The sequence below is a fragment of the Macaca fascicularis genome, chromosome 12, assembly GCF_037993035.2.
Source record: "Macaca fascicularis isolate 582-1 chromosome 12, T2T-MFA8v1.1".
Classification (NCBI taxonomy): Eukaryota; Metazoa; Chordata; class Mammalia; order Primates; family Cercopithecidae; genus Macaca; species Macaca fascicularis.
In genome coordinates this window covers 22,430,574-22,442,283 of record NC_088386.1, presented here as the reverse complement: position 1 = coordinate 22,442,283, position 11,710 = coordinate 22,430,574, and positions in this window count along the sequence as shown.

Below are 11,710 nucleotides of genomic sequence, written 5' to 3'. Positions count from 1 at the left end.
ATTTTTCCAGTTTTTGCCCATTCAGTATGATATTGGCTGTGAGTTTGTCATAAATAGCTGTTATTATTTTGAGATACGTTCCATCAATACCGAATTTATTGAGCATTTTTAGCATGAAGGGCTGTTGAATTTTGTCAAAGGCCTCTTCTGCATCTATTGAGATAATCATGTGGTTTTTGTCTTTGGTTCTGTTTATATGCTGGATTATGTTTATTGATTTCCATACGTTGAACCAGCCTTGCATCCCAGGGATGAAGCCCACTTGATCATGGTGGATACGCTTTTTGATATGCTGCTGAATCCGGTTTGCCAGTATTTTATTGAGGATTTTTGCATCGATGTTCATCAGGGATATTGGTCTAAAATTCTCTTTTTTTGTTGTGTCTCTGCCAGGCTTTGGTATCAGGATGATGCTGACCTCATAAAATGAGTTAGGGAGGATTCCCTCTTTTTCTATTGATTGGAATAGTTTCAGAAGGAATGGTACCAGCTCCTCCTTGTACCTCTGGTAGAATTCAGCTATGAATCCATCTGGTCCCGGACTTTTTTTGGTTGGTAGGGTATTAATTATTACCTCAATTTCAGAGCCTGCTATTGGTCTATTCAGGGATTCAGCTTCATCCTGGTTTAGTCTTGGGAGAGTGTAAGTGTCCAGGAAATTATCCATTTCTTCTAGGTTTTCTAGTTTATTTGCGTAGAGGTGTTTATAGTATTCTCTGATGGTAGTTTGTATTTCTGTGGGGTCGGTGGTGATATCCCCTTTATCATTTTTTACTGCATCTGATTCTTCTCTCTTTTCTTCTTTATTAGTCTTCCTAGCAGTCTATCAATTTTGTTGATCTTTTCAAAAAACCAACTCCTGGATTCATTGATTTTTTGGAGGGTTTTTTATGTCTCTATCTCCTTCAGTTCTGCTCTGATCTTAGTTACTTCTTGCCTTCTGCTAGCTTTTGAATGTGTTTGCTCTTGCTTCTCTAGTTCTTTTAATTGTGATGTTAGGGTGTCCATTTTAGATCTTTCCAGCTTTCTCTTGTGGGCATTTAGTGCTATAAATTTCCCTCTACACACTGCTTTAATTGTGTCCCAGAGATTCTGGTATGTTGTATCTTTGTTCTCATTGGTTTCAAAGAACATCTTTATTTCTGCCTTCATTTCGTTATGTACCCAGTAGTCTTTCAGGAGCAGGTTATTCCGTTTCCATGTAGTTGAGCGGTTTTGATTGAGTTTCTTAGTTCTGAGTTCTAGTTTGATTGCACTGTGGTCTGAGAGACAGTTTGTTATAATTTCCATTCTTGAACATTTGCTGAGGAGTGCTTTACTTCCAATTATGTGGTCTATTTTGGAGTAAGTGTGATGTGGTGCTGAGAAGAATGTATATTCTGTTGATTTGGGGTGGAAAGTTCTGTAGATGTCTATTAGGTCTGCTTGCTGCAGAGATGAGTTCAATTCCTGGATATCCTTGTTAACTTTCTGTCTCATTGATCTGTCTAATGTTGACAGTGGAGTGTTGAAGTCTCCCATTATTATTGTATGGGAGTCTAAGTCTCTTTGTAAGTCTCTAAGGACTTGCTTTATGAATCTGGGTGCTCCTGTATTGGGTGCATATATATTTAGGATAGTTAGCTCTTCCTGTTGAATTGATCCCTTTACCATTATGTAATGGCCTTCTTTGTCTCTATTGATCTTTGATGGTTTAAAGTCTGTTTTATCAGAGACTAGGATTGCAACCCCTGCTTTTTTTGGTTCTCCATTTGCTTGGTAGATATTCCTCCATCCCTTTATTTTAAGCCTATGTATGTCTCTGCATGTGAGATGGGTCTCCTGAATACAGCAGACTGATGGGTCTTGACTCTTTATCCAGTTTGCCAGCCTGTGTCTTTTAATTGGAGCATTTAGTCCATTTACATTTAAGGTTAATATTGTTATGTGTGAACTTGATCCTGCCATTATGATATTAACTGGTTATTTTGCTCGTTAGTTGATGCAGTTTCTTCCTAGCCTCGATGGTCTTTACATTTTGGTATGTTTTTGCAATGGCTGGTACTGGTTGTTCCTTCCCATGTTTAGTGCTTCCTTCAGGGTCTCTTGTAAGGCAGGCCTGGTGGTGACAAAATCTCTAAGCATTTGCTTATCTGTAAAGAATTTTATTTCTCCTTCCCTTATGAAACTTAGTTTGGCTGGATATGAAATTCTGGGTTGAAAATTCTTTTCTTTAAGAATGTTGAATATTAGCCCCCACTCTCTTCTGGCTTGTAGAGTTCCTGCCGAGAGATCTGCTGTTAGTCTGATGGGCTTCCCTTTGTGGGTAACCCGACCTTTCTCTCTGGCTGCCCTTAAGATTTTTTCCTTCATTTCGACTTTGGTGAATCTGGCAATTATGTGTCTTGGAGTTGCTCTCCTCGAGGAGTATCTTTGTGGTGTTCTCTGTATTTCCTGAATTTGAATGTTGGCCTGCCCTACTAGGTTGGGGAAGTTCTCCTGGATGATATCCTGAAGAGTGTTTTCCAATTTGGTTCCATTTTCCCCCTCACTTTCAGGCACCCCAATCAGACGTAGATTTGGTCTTTTTACATAATCCCATACTTCTTGAAGGCTTTGTTCATTTCTTTTTCTTATTTTTTCTTTAGATTTCTCTTCTCGCTTCATTTCATTCATTTGATCCTCAATCACTGATACTCTTTCTTCCAGTTGATCGAGTCGGTTACTGAAGCTTGTGCATTCGTCACATATTTCTCATGTCATGGTTTTCATCTCTGTCCATTCGTTTATGGCCTTCTCTGCATTAGTTATTCTCGTTATCAATTCTTCAACTCTTTTTTCAAGATTTTTAGTTTCTTTGCGCTGGGTACCTAATTCCTCCTTTAGCTCTGAGAAATTTGATGGACTGGAGCCTTCCTCTCTCATCTCGTCAAAGTCATTCTCCGTCCAGCTTTGATCCGTTGCTGGCGATGAGCTGTGCTCCTTTGCCGGGGCAGATGCGCTCTTATTTTTTGAATTTCCAGCTTTTCTGCCCTGCTTTTTCCCCATTTTGTGGTTTTATCTGCCTCTGGTCTTTGATGATGGTGATGTACTGATGGGGTTTTGGTGTGGGTGTCCTTCCTGTTAGTTAGTTTTCCTTCTAACAGTCAGGACCCTCAGCTGTAGATCTGTTGGAGATTGCTTGAGGTCCACTCCAGACCCTGTTTGCCTGGGTATCAGCAGCAGAGGCTGCAGAAGATAGAATATTGCCAAACAGCAAGTGTACCTGTCTGATTCTTGCTTTGGAAGCTTCCTCTCAGGGGTGTACTCCACTGTGTGAGGTGTGGGATGTCAGTCTGCCCCTAGTGGGGGATGTCTCCCAGTTAGGCTACTCAGGGGTCAGGGACCCACTTGAGCAGACAGTGTGTCCATTCTCAGATCCCAACCTCCGTGTTGGGAGATCCACTGCTCTCTTCAAAGCTGTCAGACAGAGTCGTTTGCATCTGCAGAGGTTTCTGCTGCTTTTGTTGTTGTTGTTGTTGTTCAGCTCTGCCCTGTCCCCAGAGGTGGAGTCTACAGAGACTGGCAGGCCTCCTTGAGCTGCTGTGAGCCCCACCCAGTTTGAGCTTCCCAGCAGCTTTGTCTACCTACTTAAGCCTTAGCAATGGCGGGCGCCCCTCCCCCAGCCTTGCTGCTGCCTTGTAGTTAGATGGCAGACTGCTGTGCTAGCAATGAGGGAGGCTCCCTGGGCGTGGGACCCTCCTGGCCAGGTGTGGGATATAGTCTCCTGGTGTGCCCGTTTGCTAAGACCCTTGGTAAAATGCAGTATTGGGGTGGGAGTTACCAGATTTTCCTGGTGTTGTGTGTCTCAGTTCCCCTGGCTAGGAAAAGGGATTCCCTTCCCCCTTGCGCTTCCCAGGTGAGGCGATGCCTCGCCCTGCTTCAGCTCTGGCTGGTCGGGCTGCAGCAGCTGACCAGCACCGATTGTCCGGCAATCCCTAGTGAGATGAACCCAGTACCTCAGTTGAAAATGCAGAAATCACCCGCTTTTTGTGTCGCTCGTGCTGGGAGCTGGAGACTGGAGCTGTTCCTATTCGGCCATCTTGCTCCACCCCACTCTTCTCATTTTAAGAGGAATCAAAACATTTTGTGGGCCCATAAAAGTATTGTGGGCCTCATGGATGCATCAGCCCTGCCTATCCCTATATCATTTTATTCCCAATAGTCTGGGGCTACTTTAACTTCACCTCTGGGAAAATCCTTTAACAAGATGCTGCAACCTACACTGGTTTTGTGTGGATGATTTAAAAAAATAAAAATCTAAGTGCATTAGGGAGAAGGCTTGGTAAGGAAGATATTAAGAGTCTCCTAGAAAGCTTCTAAAATATAATATGCGTTCTCTTCCCTGAAACACAATGGTTGAAGTGGGCTGAGAGTATATATGGTTTGCAAAACACCAGAGGCTGACTCTGCAGCTCCTGGTCCCTGCTTAGAAGGCTCAGCGCCAGCATCCTGTTACTAATCCAGTCCTATCTGTATTTTCATTAATAATTATCTGCCAGTCATTGTGCTAAGTACTTCACACACTACATTTCATTTGATCTTCATTACAATAACATCCCCATTTAAGAGATGTGAACACTGAAATACAGAGAGATCAATTGCCCAATCGTGTAGCTAGGAAAAAAGGTCAAACCAAGATTTGAACTTGAATTCCCTGATGCCAGAGCATTCATTCTTACCAGTTGCTATCTGCTGCCCTACAGCTGTGCTCTGTTCCTTCGACCTATTAACTGAATTCCTGTTGTGGTTCCTCATGCCTAAGTTTCTGCCTTGATAACCCATCCAGAGGTCCCCAAGCAGAAGCCTGTCTTTCACTTCACTTTCTGGTCCACAGACTCAGACCTCCACACATTGCCAGCTCCAAACTGCCTATCACCTTGCTCCACTCATCTGCCAGTACAACCACCTCTTGCTGAATCTCCCTGATGCCATACACCTGACTAGGTTTTTATTCAATTTATCACTCATTTTATCAATTTATTTTATTCAATTTATCATTCGATTCATTCATTCAACTGAAATTCAATATGTCTCTTTATACTAGCCATCTGATGGGCACTACTATGTGACAACTTGGCCCAGCTCCAAGATGCTAAAGCTTGCTGGAGGGAAGGTGTGTAAGGTGCAATACAGCATGTGAAGAGCCTTTAAAGGGGTGGGCGCCCAGTTCCATGAGGGCACAAGGGATGATATAATCATCCCTGACCCTGACGCCTGTGTTCTGCTGACTTCTGGCCTTTCTCCTGCCCCCAATCAAAGCCCCAGACAGTGGACTGCCAATCCCCTGACCTGGGGCCTCTTCAGGTCTGTCTCTGCCATTACTTACCAAGCTCCATATATGGGGAGTCCTGGAATGGTTGGGCCCAGAGCATGTGCATACATCTTAAGAGATTACCTCTCTCATTAGTGATCCTGCCTAGAAGGAGTGATCTTGTAAAATCTTATTTCATTATTTACACAGGCATGTCACTGTAACACTCCAAAGCAGAAATCAGTAAAGTATAAATTCTTTCCTCAAAAGGATTTATTTAGTGAAGTACCAAAAGATCTCATTATTAAAGTGGTCTCACTGTTAAGCCAGTCACATACCATAGACCCCACAAACAACAGAATAAATAGCTTCCCCTGGATATTTTGAAGTCCATTATTTACTTAAGGTAGAATCAATATTTCATGTTAATATCATATAACGAAAAATGTCTTCATAAAAATCTCTTCCTGTTGGGGCACCCACAGCATTTCTGGACTCTTTTCCAGAATGTATTACTTTTATCCTGCTTGTTATAGAGTTGGAATTTACAGGTTTCATTGCTCCACCATGAGTCCCTTCAGGACAAGGATACCCCTTCTGAACAAGATGATGTCAGAGAGGACAAAGTAATGCTTCTCACTCATTTTGATGTTTCCCACAGCCCAGTGCCTGGCACAGGAAACACTCTACAAGTCAAAGATAGTAAGTTGTTTGCCCCTTGGCCAGATTTTGCCCACATACATGGATTTTAAAGCTCACACGTTATTTTAACAAATTTTAGAACTAACTTTGTATATTAAAAACTCTCACAGAAGTCTCTTTAAGAAAAAAATCAAAGCCAGCAACACTGGGTCTGAGCTCCCATCTACCTATAATCAGTTCACGCAGATAGTGGCCCTTCTAGATTGTTTTTGATAGGCTCTCTCCCTCTTGCCTGCCTAGCCCACTCCTGGGACCAGCCTGTCCTGGAGGCACTTATGTCTGGGGCCTCTGCAACTTGTGCTTTTGGGAATGAATTATTCCTACGCCTTGCTCTCCTCTGCCAAACTGGACCCCAAAGCAAAAGACTATCTCAAAGCAATAGAGACAAATGAGCAAGACTGAACTGGAACACAGGAGACAGAAATGGGATGTGATAATGGAGCACAGGTGGATATCCAGACTGCAACAGAATCATCCAAGGTGGGAGACTGGAGTCTATTCACCAGCTTCCTTTTCTGTTTGATGGTTATCCCCCAGGAACATTGCCTCCCCTGCACTTTCTTGAGTTGCACCAGCGTGGCAAGTTCCCAGGGCTTTGGAGAAGACGCTAGGGCTGAAAGCATGTCCTTCTTGAGGTGGGTCACTGTTACTGAGAGCTGTCCACTCGTGTTAGTGCTGAAATCAGATGTGGACTGAGAGATGTGACAAAGGTGCCAGAAATGTATGCTTATTCTAAGAAGAACTTATGGTGGCCTACAAATGTTTATGCATTAACATGCATTTCAACAAATATCTATACATAATGAGGAGTAAGTAATAAAGTATTATAAGAACAGATGCCATTTAATCCTATACACTTCTTAGATGTGGAACTCAAATCATTTAAACTTTCAAAGGTGAGAGAGAGAAGTTGGGGTTGGCTTGCAAGTTTTTAGCTTGGTTCAAGAAAGTAAAGGGTAGTACTACTACATGATCTAGAAAAAAATAGAGTAGGTTTAGGGGTAAGGAAGATGAATTTGGTTTTAGAAATGCCCAGCTGGGGTGCTCACGGGTTTGGGTGGAGATGTCTCACAGGCAGTTGAAGGTATGATCTTGAATCTCAAAGTAGATATAGGGCCTCAGGTACAGATTTAGGAATCATCATTTCATAGCAAGCAGTTGAATCTGGGAGCACAGATGATGATTCAGGAAGATGGATTAAAGAAGAGTAGTGGACTGAAAGTAGGACCTGGAGTCTCTGAGTGGGTAAGCTGAGAAAGAGAAACCCAGAAAAGTGATGAGAATAAAGCAAAGAAGTTCAAGGAGAACCAGGAGTGCAGGGTCACAAGGAGCAAGGCAGTAAAGAGTTTCCGAAAAGAGGGAGCTATTAAAAGTGTCAAATGCAGCTGAAAAAAAAAAAAAGACTAAAAAGAATCTGGTGGAATCAAGCTCCCCTTTCTTTTAGCAATGAGCTTGATAATGCACCCTTACACTGACTTTTCTCTTTCCCTAAGTCACTCTCAAAGTTCCTTCCCTCACTCCACTTCCTAGGATCACCTCTCAAATAAACCACCTGCCCCCAAGGCCTAGTCTCAAGGCTCTGCTTTCAGAAGAACCTAAATCCAAATGGTGTGGGAGAAGGAAAGAGGCAAATTAACAAATTGCTTGATGTTCATTAATTTTTTTCACAAGAAAGAATTCTACCCAGCTTCCTGATGAGTTCCTTGTCTGAGAAAAGTGAATACCCACAAAGTGATCCCCATGCCTACCAGACATACACACCACCCTCCTCCCAGATAATAATGCCTAGACCTTTGGGCAAATAGCAGCTAAAATTTGATATTTGACCAAACACAGTACTGATATGCCATGGATAGCCCAAATCCACTTTTAATATTTCAGGCATCAGATGAAGGTGAGCCCTTTGTTAGACATATTGCCTACTTTGGATCCTTGTAGAAACCAGAGGAGTGGAGCTCTGAGGAATAGGACAGGCAATGCCAGGGAATTGCTCCCATCCAGTAACTACCCAATATGTGGTCAGAATGTACTGCTGCAGAGGCCACAGGGGCCACAGGGAGACATTTGACCACTCATCATTTGTCCTAGAGGATGCTGAGGATTTTGGAGAGTTCTGGGGTCTTAGAGCATAAAACACTCCATTTACTTGCTTTGGGAGAGTTTCATATTGCCTTTTGTGTCTCATATGTAGCAGGCATTCAATCAAAGTTTGGTAAACTAATTGAACCAGATGCTTTATTGCTCCTTCCCTGGCAACTCAGTCTTGTATAATGGTGATGACAGTGGTAGCAGTGGTGATGACTGCCATTTATTAAATGCTTGCTCTCCAATCCCCTCAACTGATAATTAAGAAAAAAAAAAACAAAGAGCCCAGATAGATTAAGAGTCCTGCCCAAGGTAAACACCTGGCTATTGACAATGTTGAAACTTTGTCTCCCAAACCAATATTTGTTCCACAATTATTTGCTGCTTCTACTTGCTGCTATGCAGATGAGACTTTAAACCTAGGGATTTCAATAATGCATGACATTATTAAGAGATTGTATATGAAGAGTAAAAATTATGCTATCTCCCATAAAGTAAGATGGACAATTCTCCCTGGACACTCTGAATTCACACACTGTAAAATAATGTCACAATCCATGGGCCATAGTCATCAGTCCTTGACGTACGACCTAGGGGAGAAGAGAGCTAATGACCCTCAGCATTACTGAGCGTGGTGGCTCATGCCCATAACCCCATGACTTTGGAAGGCCAAGGAGAGTGGATCACTTGAGTACAGCAGCTTGAGACCAGCCTGGGCAACATGACAAAACCCCATTTCTATTTTTAAAAAAAGACCCTCCATCAGCCACCTCTACAATCTCTAGGGGTGAATATGCTTATCTATTTGCTTCAATATTCCTTACAAGTAGAATTCGATTTTCCATTTTGCCATGGCATAAAAACATCAGAAAGAACTATCTTAACAGGTATACTTGCTTTATTGGACATTCTGAACAGTCCCAGTGGAGTTCGAGCATGAAGACGTTTTATTTTTCTCCCCAGTCACTGCCTTCTCCCTGATCTGACAAATCAACTCTTGATGATAGTTCAGTTTGAACAGATCCAGTAGATTTTCAGGCAGTTTCAGATATATAAGAATAAGTCCCATTCTAGATTCCCTTTTTGGTTTTGGAAAGTACAGGTCAGTGTAAATCAAAACTTGAATTTCACATGCAATTCAATGCTTCCAACTGGCCTCTTTCTTAGGCTCAACCCTTGGTTCAAGACCAGAAGTGGGGAGGAGGATATGGCCTGTCTTTTTTCCTCTTCCTCTATTCCTTCTCTCTTCCTTTTCTGACTTTCACCAGGGAGGAGGGAAGGGAAGTGGAGGATAGGAAACAAGCATTTCACTTAACCATACTCATTGTTTTGGTTCACTATGGGCTGGCCACCAATGTACCCATTAGGTAGAGATGTTTCATTGCTGGCTTTCTGGTGGATTGCAGGAGTAAGTTCTTGCAGAGCCCCTTAACTGTTCCTTCACATGGTGATACACTCTGGCTGACCCCTCAAACACCTCCCTCCAGCCCTCATTCCTATCCCAGATGGCATGTCCATAATACCTTATCCTGGTCCCATAGTCTGTCAGGGTACAATAAGAAGATCTAATTCAGTACTTTCTGCAATAAGCACTTGGCCCACAGAAAACTCAATCATCCCTGCTAAGTCAAATGCAATGTGCAGGCTGCCCCATGACTGCCCTCTCTCCTCATCTTGCCTTCGGGCTACTCCAGGCAACCTCTAGACTTCAGGGTTCTCCAGGTAATCAGGAGACATGGTTTGGTTCTCACATGCCCCCAAACTCCCAAGACAGATGTCAAGAGGCAGAAGCCTTTCTCATCATACCCTACTCTGATCCAAAGGTGGCTCCAAGCAGTGCCATGGATTCTGCTGCTCCACAAACACAGCTTGAAGGGGAGGAAGGGACTAATCTTCCCTTCTGGCAGGCACCCACCAAAATCTCTAAAAACAGTGCTCTCTGTTGGCTTGGAAGAAAATACCTCAGGATAGTAGAGGGCAAAAGCCTCTCCTAGATCTACAACCCACAACTCACATCCTTTCCGATCCCAAGGCTTTTTTTTTTTTTTTAGTATAGGCTGGTAGAGGAGGTGCTGGAGTCTCTATAGTCTTCCATGTTGTCTTCATGTGTTGTGGACCATGTCCACTGCCCTTTTTTATTTATTCCCTGCTATTCTCAATGTTGAAGCTTTATATAAAATTCTGACATAAAGATAATGACCTCTTTAAATTCTGTTAGCAGAAAATTTATATTTTAAAATCTATAAAAGGGAACATGTCCTAAAGAGAATGTTACTCCTCAGATAAAACCTAAAAGTAAAAACATAAATAAATAAATAAGTCAGATAAACTAGATAGAAAACATTCTCTACCAAACACATCCCAGGGGCTTAAAAAGCTGTCCAGGAAAACACACACTAGTGATGCACAAGCCCTCCTAGAAGAGTGGGCCTGCTGGAGTCTGGCATTCACCTGAACAGCTTTCCTCTGTCTTTCCTTCCCCAATTACCAGACACCCATAGATACCACATCTCAGCTCCCAATATTTGATTCAAGGGCTGCAGGATGGGATAATCCATTTTGAACACTTTTCTGCAGCTCAAAGTTGGCAACTTTTGACACACTTTCCATAGTTCTCTTATTTATCCTCTGTCCCCAAGCCCCAGTCCAGCTTCATGGGTCTGTATGATCCAGACATCTATCCCTCTGCACCTTCCCACCACGGGACCCCCTCCACAATCTCTACAAGGTACGTGGTCCTCAATTTTCTCTCCATATCAGCTCTAAAATTAAAGTTCAGGAAAAGCAAAAAGGAGCTCCCAGACTTACTAGCCAACAAAGCAGCTTTTGCCTGAAACACTCGGGGTCAAAATGAAGAAAATGGCAATGAAAATCAACCAACAAAATGTTGTATCTCCAAATATCCACGTATTCATATGACTGTAGGACACAGTTTAGCACTTGCCACTGATCTTGTGAAACAATTTTCAAAGCTGGTTGTTTTTACTGAATTTGAATGCTCACTTATTTATCTATTCTTATCTTCATAGCACTCTTGCTGCTAACACATGGAAAGAAAAGGTGAAGCAGCCTGTTTTGTGGTCTTATTTTGTACCTAAGACTGCACCAGGCATTTTGTATGCACTGTCACAGGGACTGAGGGAGAAGATTTATCTTTCTTTTTTCTTTTTTTGCCCCTTCCCAGCTTAAAGCTGTTTTCATCTTACACGTATTTTAAGTATTTCATACTAATGCTCAGGGCTCATCAGAAACGCAATGCCATCTTTAATTTTTTGGTTGTTGAACCCGGTGCCAGGAGCAAGTCAAGAGGGTGACTACAAATCATGTTTTATTTATGCAGAGGAATAAAAATACACCCGTGTGAGTGAAGGGTGAGATGCAGCACAAGGCAGTGCATTTTTACAAGACAAACGGAAGCCTTGATTTACTTCCCATTCCCTAAATCTTTATGGCTTCCTCATCAAAAGAGACAGGTTGCTTTCTATCTCTTAGACGGTAAATATGGTTAATGTGCTGAGCAGTGTTGCACCCACTCTCGGGCACTTTATTAGGAACAAGAGTTATTTAGTGACTCTTCCTTTGTCGCAGAGATGAGTCCCCGAGAGATCATTGAAAGCCCTAGAAATAACGCTCAGCCCAATACACCATTGC